The sequence below is a fragment of the Platalea leucorodia genome, assembly GCF_965183815.1.
Source record: "Platalea leucorodia genome assembly, chromosome: 8".
Lineage (NCBI taxonomy): Eukaryota > Metazoa > Chordata > Aves > Pelecaniformes > Threskiornithidae > Platalea > Platalea leucorodia.
The window spans coordinates 1,943,388-1,953,456 of record NC_138830.1 but is presented as its reverse complement, the minus strand read 5'-3'; the positions used below and the strand labels follow the sequence as shown (position 1 = coordinate 1,953,456).

The 10,069-nt window shown below is 47.1% G+C and overlaps 1 protein-coding gene across 1 annotated transcript in view; it reads left to right on the top strand.

Moving 5' to 3' along the window:
* LOC309594069 (calcium-activated potassium channel subunit beta-2) overlaps positions 1 to 10,069 on the top strand; it is a 149,885-nt gene that overhangs the window by 74,687 nt on the left and 65,129 nt on the right. The window lies entirely within an intron of this gene.

The following is a 10,069-nucleotide window of genomic DNA, read 5'->3' as shown; positions in this document are numbered from 1 at the left end:
GGTGCCTGCTTTAACCTACAGCAAAGAACTAAAAGCGGGCTGAGTTAAACCAACCAAGACTTGTTTGTATTAAGTATCACATTAAAAGCATGTTTTGCTATTGCTTTTGTGGCTCATGCTTTTATTTACCTGTATTCTTTTGTCCTTAAGTTTTGTCCAGTGAAAAAGTTAATTCTGAAGTGACCTGACAAACCAAAATATTTCATCCCTATAGATGCAGTTATTCTTTAAACTAGGACAGGGGATTGCTAAGAGGCATCCAGCTCCCCAGCCCGTCGCTCCTGGGAGGGGAGGTAGCACAGCGCACCAGCACGGGTGCTGCTGCGCAGGCTAGGATGGCAGAGCTGCATGTACGTCTGGAAAGTAGCTTCTTCCAGAGACTAGCGACAGCTACAAAAGCTTTCTGATCTGTAGTAAAGAGCAGATCCTAGCCCTAAAACTCTTTGGGGAGTTTGTAACAGGAGGCTGATTCTCCTTTGCATCACATGAAGGAGAAAGCATGGCAAAATAAGTAAATGGAATTAACGTATACTGCAAGTGGTGGGGAAAAGATGAGCCCTGCGTTCAATTACACTGTTCTAGTCCATATAATCCACTCTAAATTAGTTAATACAAAGCTCGCTATCCAATAGCCGTCCCTGCTATTGTTACAAGTTGCCATATAGTAACAGCACTAAGCACCGTGCAATCCTGCAGCAAGCAGCTGTTCGTTCTCCAAAGAGTTCACAAGCGACCAAATAAGCAAAGGCAAAACAATAATAGCACAAAGCATCCAAGGTTAGAGAGCCAGTCAGTAACTGAGGCGGGAATAGAGCCCCTGTCCTTGTCTTTGCTGCACACGCTGGACCCCACAACGTGTCTTTTGGTCAGTTAGCTTCTTTTGATGCAAGATGCTGTGCTAAGACTCCAGTATTAATGTCCATAGGTATCATACAAGTCTATAAAAGCTTACAAATAAACTTGCAAGCATAGAACAGGGCAGTTCTTTCCTAAACTGGCAGATAATGGGTGTCACCATAAAAAGATCAAAGATACACCCACTAAAAGCGCTATTGTGGGAACCCGTTTTCAAAGCATGCCACATTCACGGCCACAGTCAAAGTAGCTGTGAATATCTCTGAAGCCCATCTCAAACTCTGGTCAGAGAACAAGTCTCATTTGGGTTTTTGCCATTAAAGCAAATCACTTACCAACACATTTGAACCTCAGAGCTTGGAAGGGGGAACTGTGGGACCATCATTTTCCTATCTCCATTCACCTCCATCCCATCCTCTTTCATATCCAGAATTGAATGGCTCAAGAACAGTTCCTCAAAAGCAGTAATAGTGGCCCTTAATCATCCCCCCACCTCAAGATACTATTAAAAATGGGAAGATGAAATCATCATCCGTCCTTCATCCACAGCGCAACACATCGCAACTGTACGTTTACATGACCTACACCTCTGTGGGTACACGTCCACCCCACAAAGCACTACCAGAAGCAACTCCCAGCAGCAGAGGTAACAGCGCAGACGGGAGGTTTGGTACCACCGAGGCTCTGGCATTTTTACAGGAGTGACCGAGATTTTCAAAAGGGAAACGAACTGTCCAAATCTGAGTACAACCCAGTGTGAACTGGACTCCTAACCTCTTGGGTCATTTTTTTAAACATCCAGGCCAGAATTAGTGACAAAAGCATTTGGTCGTCCCCCGCCGCTTTTGCATTTTTCGTCACACGAGCGTGAAGCAATATTGTACTATGACAAGCAGTCAGAGCTAAACTGAAACGCTGCTTCTGCTGTAATCCCTCTCTTTCAGTTGCTTATTTCCCTTTCTCATGACATTCTCAAGAGGCTTATTAATAAGAACTAGTGAGACAGACCTTTTCCATCTCTAACTTTGTAATGGGTATGTTTTCCCTGGAACGTATTACTGAGATTTCTTCCCCAGACATCCCCCTCCATGCCCCACTCCTCAAGAGCAGTGGTATTTCCAGAAATTAAGTTAGCTCCACTAACTGTGTTATATCCTCCATTCTTGACAAACCACCCTTCATTGCCTTAATGTTCTCATTATGTTTGATACATTGCATCACTGTTCATTTATTAAAGCATTTTAACTTAGGTTCAGATTATATATCACTGGTGGAGCTCTCTGGGATAAAGGGCAATGAATACTTTAATTGCCTGATGAATTATTAAGGACACTCCTTTAATTGGCTAATGTGGTGTTTACATCTTTGAAGCAAAATACTTATGGAATCTGTATGGGTGCAGACTTTTGCTAAACACACAGCTACCAGCCGCTATCTCCCCTTGAGAATAATAGTTTTATCAGGCTATTAAAATAAACACCACACAGGATAGATTGTACCAGATGCCAGGCGAGATCTGCAGCTGAACGAATAGGCGAGCCTCCATCAAAGTCAAAGGAGGTACCTTGACTGACATCAGCCGAGGGACTGGTCTTCTGCATCCAATGGATTTCACTCAAAGCAAGGCAAAATAGCAAGAGACCTACATTTCACACTGCTTTAGCTAACCTAGTTCATTTGAACTGAAATGGGTCACAGTGTACCCACACAAGGAGTTCAGCAGCAAACCCAACTTCAGAAGGAGCACAGGGAAAACGCAGCTGGGGAGAGCGAGCGCATATTGCATTAAACAGAGCCAGGCATGACAGAAACCTGGTCTTCTGGCTGCTCTTGCAATGCAGGTCAAAAATAAAACAGCCCCTGGAAGGGCACAGCCCACGCAGCCGCTGACAGCCCGTAGGGAAAAGACGGGGCCGTGCTGCGGAGAGGGAGAGGCACGCTCCTGCCCGAGACCTCGCTGCTCTCAGCTCTCTCTGTCTGTTCACCTCTGTGCTTTGAAACGGGGTTTTCTTGAAGTTTTGCAACATCCCTCCTTTCCTGAGCGGTTTGAATATGGGAGTATTTGTCGCATCCTTTCCAGCCATATGCTATGCTTCTCGCTTATTAAAATAGAGAGAAGGAAGCAGATTGTCTAGGATGAAGATTTGTGTTGCTTAGACATATTCAAGAAACAGGCTTTTCAGGATAAGTTAACATTTCAAAGGTGTTTCATATCTATTTGTTATCAGCTTTTGGTAACAGTGAGCCTGAGCTCAGACCCTGCATACAAAATACCACTGAAATGAATTGTACTTTATCTCCCTCCGACTTGACCCCTGCATGCTGAGCTCTTCATGGGTTTGAGGTAAAGAGGTGCTAAGCCTACAGAGGACAAAGTGACTCTTCTTTTATTTCTGTAACTACGTCGCAGCTCCATTTTCAGCTGGTTTTGGAGCAGTCTTGCTGTGATTCGGGGCAGTCCACCCTGGGACCACCGGGGCTAAGTGACAAGCGGTGGGTAGGAGCATGCAGAGAGCCCTTGGGGGAGGTGAAGACAGGGAAAGTGAGACTGTATTAATGCCTGTTTTAGTGGTTTGGGCACAGATATCCCCTCCTTTCCTTAGAGGAGCTTGGCACAGCAAGGGGCAGGCATGGTTGCACCCAAACAAGATTAGCTGGAAGACGGGCAGCACCATCACCAGGCAGATGTCATGGGGGACCCTCTCCCGTAGCCCGCTGGCACACCCTGTGACTACCTCCTCTCCCCCAAAATGTTTCTCACCAGAATTGCACAGCCTGGGGCCGCCTGGCTTTGCCTTTATTTAAGGCTCCTCTCTCATTCCTCTATGGCCAGAGGGCCACAAAGCAGTTTGGGAAGAAAATATATATACACACACATATATTTACATGCACATCATATGTATCTATACACATTACTTCTCCTAAGAAAAGATGACACTTCAGTGTCGTCTTTACCTATCAAGAGGTCACCATGTTATGCTGGGGTAGGACTTCAGCCCCACGTCATGCCAAAAAACCCTGCTGCACAGCGTTGGCTGGGTTTGGCCCCCCTTTCCTGCAGCATTTGGGTGAAAACACCATTAAGCCTTACAGATGAGAGCGCTCTCTACTCTTTCAAGGGCTGCTGAGGAAAACACAGTCACAAACTTACTGCTTACTGTCAGTGAATCTCAATAACAAAGTCAAATTAGGTGAAATCCCAGCTGATGCCTCCTTACAAAAGTTGAGGTTGAACCAGTGCATCCAGAAAAACATCTAATTCAATGCTCAGATCTTAAGAAAATCGATCCCTGTGAACACGCACCCAAATGAAAACAAGTGTAGATGGAGAAATTTCTCAGGTTAATGCTTCCAAACAAATCAATGCACTAACTCCTGTGGATTGATTTCCTGGAGCTCCAACTCCGCATTAGCTCTTCAGGACAATCCTAATCTGCCATAGATCTGTGAAACCAGGGAGTGGGGCTATTACAGTTTCTTGCCCCTCCTTCTCTAATTCTTCTCCTTTCTAGTCCCCCCAGCTCTGGCCGCTTGCCCACCGCCCCAGGCAGGCCCAGGACAGCCCTCCCTGCTGCCCCTTGCCCCTCCGTCTCGTCCTCCGCCGCCACTTTCCTGCTGCAAGGTGCAGGGCTTTCAGCAGAGGACAAGACCCAGTAGCGTCAAGAGGCTGGGCAGGAGCAAAGGCCAAAACAGCTGCCAGGGGAGGGTCAGTGAATTCCAGATGTGCAGAAAAATCCCCTTCCCCACCCAGCTGCGAAGCAAGCACAGCCTATTTGCTCATTTTAACGTTGCTGCTGAATCATACCATGCAAATGGGCAGTGAAAAGAGCTCAACCCAGCTCTGCCCTTGCTTTTATGGGATCCATCCCTCCTCCTTTCACTGATAACCTCTTAAATGACACCCTTTGCCAGTCAAAACATCATTGTGTTGCTCAGTGATAACCGCAGGGCAGCTAAGCAGCCTTACACTGGTGGTGCTGTTAATGGGTGCAAAGACACTCGGCATACAGCTCAATAACCATTACAGCTACCTCAAGGTAAAGTTTACCTCCCGTACCCATGCTATCAGGAGAGAGTACAGCCCAGAGAACACAACAAAGAGAAATAAAGCAGCTTTAAAGGCACCTTTTGAGGATGGCGGTGGTGATTTTTAAGTGACTTCAGGCCCTGTAGCTTCACCTGCAGCCAGCAGCCAGAGCAGAGGGGAGCCTCGCTGGGGGGGGTTCCCCCCTGCAAAGCCTCCCTGAGGAGAGGCACTCGCACCATCACCCTCCTCCCGTGCGGGGGTGAGGGAAAGCGCCCGTCCCAAGGGCCACCCAGTCCCAAGGTCCACGGAAGACAGTGTGGCTACTAGCTTACGGCACGGGGGCCCAGGCACCAGCTGCTGGCAGCCCACTGCTGAATTTGGCCTTTCTCCCAACAGCTCTTTGCAAATTTAATGGGTGCCACTTCCCACTTCAGCTGGCAAAACCTCTGCATTTTATTCCGCTTTTGGATGCCCATATGTAACTCCCAAAGCTTTTGACCTGCTCGTGTTTTATGCTCTCTAGGTCTACTGTTCTCACTTTAGCAGTAGCTGTACCACCATTCTCTCCAAGTCAGTACTTTACCATACAAAATACAGCAAGAGCAAAGTGAACGTGCCTCTGAGTGCCCTGTTCATCTGTAAAGAAGGTCCAGTGCAATAAAGTGCAGTAACAGCCTGTAAGACACTGCACTGATTCACTGGCTTTAAATCCCCAGTGCTGGGATCAAATTCTCTTGGGGTTATTCCCACAACAAACTGAATACCTTCTCCAAACAGGCAGGGGCAGGACAAACAGCCAAGCAGAAAGGCAGCCATGCAGTCCGTCAAACAGCCACCGCTGAGCTACGACAGTGCTTGTTGGGCTGTTTGCTGCCTGGGCACAAGCCTACAAGCGCAGCAGCGGCTGCGCCCCAGACTGGGCCATGCCTGATGCTCACAAGGTGCTCAGCCCGCAAGCCGGGAGCAAAGCTTCCTCCCTCCTCACAAAACACCTTGTACCACCATCCCTCCTACCTGCGTGCACGCAGTTAGTGCTATACTGGAGTAGTCCCACTCCTATATGGCACTAAATATAGGCACTGGGCTTGAGAGGACAAAGATCATAACGATGCAGAGGTCTTGCTGGGAACCAGAGGCTCCCCAGGACTCAGGCTCACTCCGAGGTGGATAAGATGAAGAGGACAGTGGAGGAAAGGGCTTGTCTTGCTGGAGAAACATTTGAAATGGAAATCCACCTTCGATGGAAAAGATCCCATTGCACTTTCCAGACCCCACCACAGCCCCCTTGGCAGCTTCCTCACCTGACTGCAGCCTCACTGCTGTGTCACACAGCTGTAAAGTGACATGAAAAGAAAAAAGTGTGCGTGTAAAACCTGTTCCGACTCATAAATTCTCCCGAATGCTATCGGCTGACAATAATGCAGGCTAAAAATAATACAGAGTTTAAATTGTAGTGCTCTACAAACTATTACAAACAGGCAGTGGGAAATAACTTCCTATTTTCTTCCCTCTACCTCAAGGCATTTCTTATCTGCCTTTGCCAGGGTGACCATCTATCACACCTCTTTGCATGTGCCGGAGAAAACAGGCATGTTGCATCTGATTATGCAGCTTTATCTCTACCGGTGTTTCAGGAGCAGTTTCCCACTTTGGTTATGCTAATCTGATAACATTATTTCCAAGCAAGTTGCTGCAGCAGAGAGACTAAGAGCTGCCTAGCAGAGGCCAAATCCAGTGTAATCAAATATGCTGCTTTTGTAGTTCAGACACTGATTTCAAAGGGTGCAAGTGCACCATTTCTCTGATGTCAGAGGCAAAGCAAAATTCAAACTTCCAGAAAAGTTTTAGAAGAGACAACATGTATAGATCAAGGGAGGTGATAAGTGTCCCATGGTGTGCAAAACGGGTATGGGAGCAGGAGGGAAAGCACACCAAGACTTCTCCTAGCAGGATCAAAGCTGCCTGCAAATCCAAGCTTCTCTGCCTGAAGGCTAGAGTGGGTTAAATGGCTTTTGGCCCCAGCTGACCTCCACATCCCCATACCTGTGGGCAGCAGCACCCCGCTCCCTCCTGAGCCCTGCAGCTCTGACACGGGCTGCAGCCGAGCTCCCGCTCGCTGCCTGCTCCCACGCTGGCAGCCTCCAGCCAAAGGGGGAACACAGGCACCAAGAAAATGACTCATTTCCATGACGACATCATCTTTAATTTAGCATTAAGGTTGCCCACAGCAGAGGGCTGGAGAGGGCAGATGGACACCCTTGCACCAGGGGACCAGGAGAGCGGCAGCGGGCACAGCCTGCAGAGCAGGGCAAGACACAACCCTGCGACGTACACCCAGCAACACGCTCTGGCACACGGCTGACTGGCTCCAGACGCCGCAGTCAAGTAATTTGGAGTGTCATGTTTCAGCAATAAAAGTGAGAACATTGTGGGAAACCACCTTTGATATCCATATTGAAACTGCAAGCATCAGAGCGCGCAGGCTTTACTTATTTGGCATCAAAGCTGCTACATCAGGAAGAGCAGTGCAGTTGTGTGCCGAACATCGCACCTCTGCACCCCAAAACCCAGCAGGGCTTTCCCTGGTGCAAACTCTCCCTATGGCCAACCCGGCTGCGTGCTCTCCTATCTCAAGGTCCAGGCTGGGCACTGGCAGAAACAGCACCCGCTTTAGGAGACCAGCATTTCCACTTGCCGAGTATCTAGTACCTCTTGTAGAGATGGACAAATAATGGAGTTTCCAGTCTGATGGACAAAGCAGGTCAGAGAGGAAAAATTTAGTTGAAGTTGATCTGAAAAGGACATTTTTGATTTAAATAATAAACCCCACATTTCATTTCAAGGCTACTTTAAGAGTTTTAAAATCTAGCTTCTTTTTTTAAATTAAGGGACATTTTTAAACTAGAAACCTATTTCAAAACAAAGTCCAGGAGTTTCCTTTTGAAAGCATTGAAACAGCATTTTATGAGCTTTGAAACAAAGAAAGTCACAGTTTCAGAAGTCGTCCTTCTCCTCCTCCTATCTGCAGACAAAACTATCCCTCTGATTTAGGCCATTTTTGTGAAAAGTTTCAGTACTTTGAAGCAGAAAAATTCCACCGAGCTCCTTCAACCCTACCGCTGGAGATGCCAAGTGGACATCTTTGCTAAGACCTGCACATCCACCTGATGTGAGGCAGGGTAGCAAATACGTTTGTTCATGGACCAAGTGGATAGTTTTGCAGTAAATAATCCTTGGTCGGTCAATTTACCTTTGACTGCAACTATTTTTTTTTTGTTATTTGGATGTATATCCTAAGAGAAAGATACCTCCCCCCATGCTGCTAGTTATAACCACCAAGAAAAACGAGGAACAGGGATATCAGCTCATCAGGAATTCCACCCTCCCCACAGAGCAGCAGGACCCGCCAGCCTGCAGCTCCAGCCCCATCACACACCAGTGCTCATGCAAACACTTCGGTTGTGCGAGGCCAAACCACGTAGTTAAGAGCAGAGTTTGGGCATCCCCAAGGAGGCTGCTTTTTCTGCTGCTTTCAGATTAATGCACTACAGCAACGGAGGCTTGTATCACCGACATTGTCATCTCCAGGATTCATCTCAGCAATGAGTTGACTCAGCAGCATCACCACCCTCCCCGTGGCATGGCAGCGGCGTGCTGGGGCAGGCACAGGTCGCACTGTTGATGCTTTAGGGGACTCGGAGGGAGCTGGCACAGCCTCATGGTGTGGCTGCCAGGATGGGCATTGAGTTTGGCACAGCAAGTATCTGCGGTGAGGAAGAGGCATTGCTGGACCAGCAGAGAAGAGCACTAAAAGCTTTAACAACAACCTCTGCAACCTGTTGCCCATCCTTCCCCTCCCTACAACTTCTTCACAAAAAACAAACATATATAGAAGAGTCGACAGCAGAAGTGTGTCATCTACTCTGTCTGCAGGGATTAGGAAACTAGTATAAATTATCCTTTTCATTAATTACTTGATCCTACCTAATCCCCAGTAGGTGATGTTGACCTCGATAGACCAAATCTAGGTTTCTTAGCCTACACAACCTCTTTACACTGTTTCCTAGCTTCCACTGCAGAGCTGCTTTCCAGCTCTGTTACATCCTGGCTCGCTTCCACTGTGGCTCAGCAGATCCACATCATCTCCGCTGCGAGTCCTGCCAGCTGCAGGGAGCAAACCCAAGCCCTCCTGCACCGCTCGGTGAACTGGGTGTTTCTGTCATACAGCCCAAAAATGTTGTAAATGCTCCAGAAAGGACAAAGAAGTGTTCGAGATGGCCCCCACCCTGGAAATCCAGGGAGATTTACATCCTCCTGTAGCAAAATTTCAGAGAACTCAGGGCTGTTGGACATCCCAGGCCAAACTAGTACCAACAGAAGAGCATAAACCGCAGCATAAAGGAGGCAGCACTGGGGATGATTCCAAGCAAGTTCTAAGGGAATCAGAACTATGACATCTATAAATTGATTTTTCAGGCTAAGCTCAATGGCTACTTATCTCCAATAGCAAAATTAACATTCAATTAGATTTGCTAAATAATTCATGGCAAGACGTTTGATGGGGTAGCAAGTTCCAGCAGTGAATCAGTGTTTCACATTACTGTGCTGACAGTAACCAGGATTATTTCTTAAACAAAGGCATGTCTCCTTGTTTCCTCCATCCACACCCAGATTCTTCTGGAGTTTGAAGCCTCACCATTTCGTATTGCCTAAGGCTATATTTGAAGGGATAAAAGGAATTGTTGCCATTGAGATTTTTAGTTTAAAGCAATTTAACCATATATAGAAAGCTTGATTTACCGCTGGATTTTTTTCCAACAATGAAACACAGTTGGAGCTCTGCAAATCTTTTGTAATGAAGCGATGCAGAACCACTGTTTAGTCATGCAAATGAAATGAGAGTTAACTGAAAAGCATTCTGGGGACCACGAACCTTGTGCCAAAACTCAAAGCAGAGATTTCTATTGTCAATCAAAAGGCACAAACATTTCCAAATTGCCTTTTATGCATGTGCATTGTTGGGAGAAGGGCAAACAAGACAGAGTAAACATTTCCTGCAGTCTCCGAGACACCCAGGGTACCGAGTATTGCAGGAGGGATGCAAATAGCTTCCTAAGAAACTTCTGAACAGATACATGGCGCTACTACTGCAAGTTAAGAAAGAAGAAAACTGTTTTACATCCATCA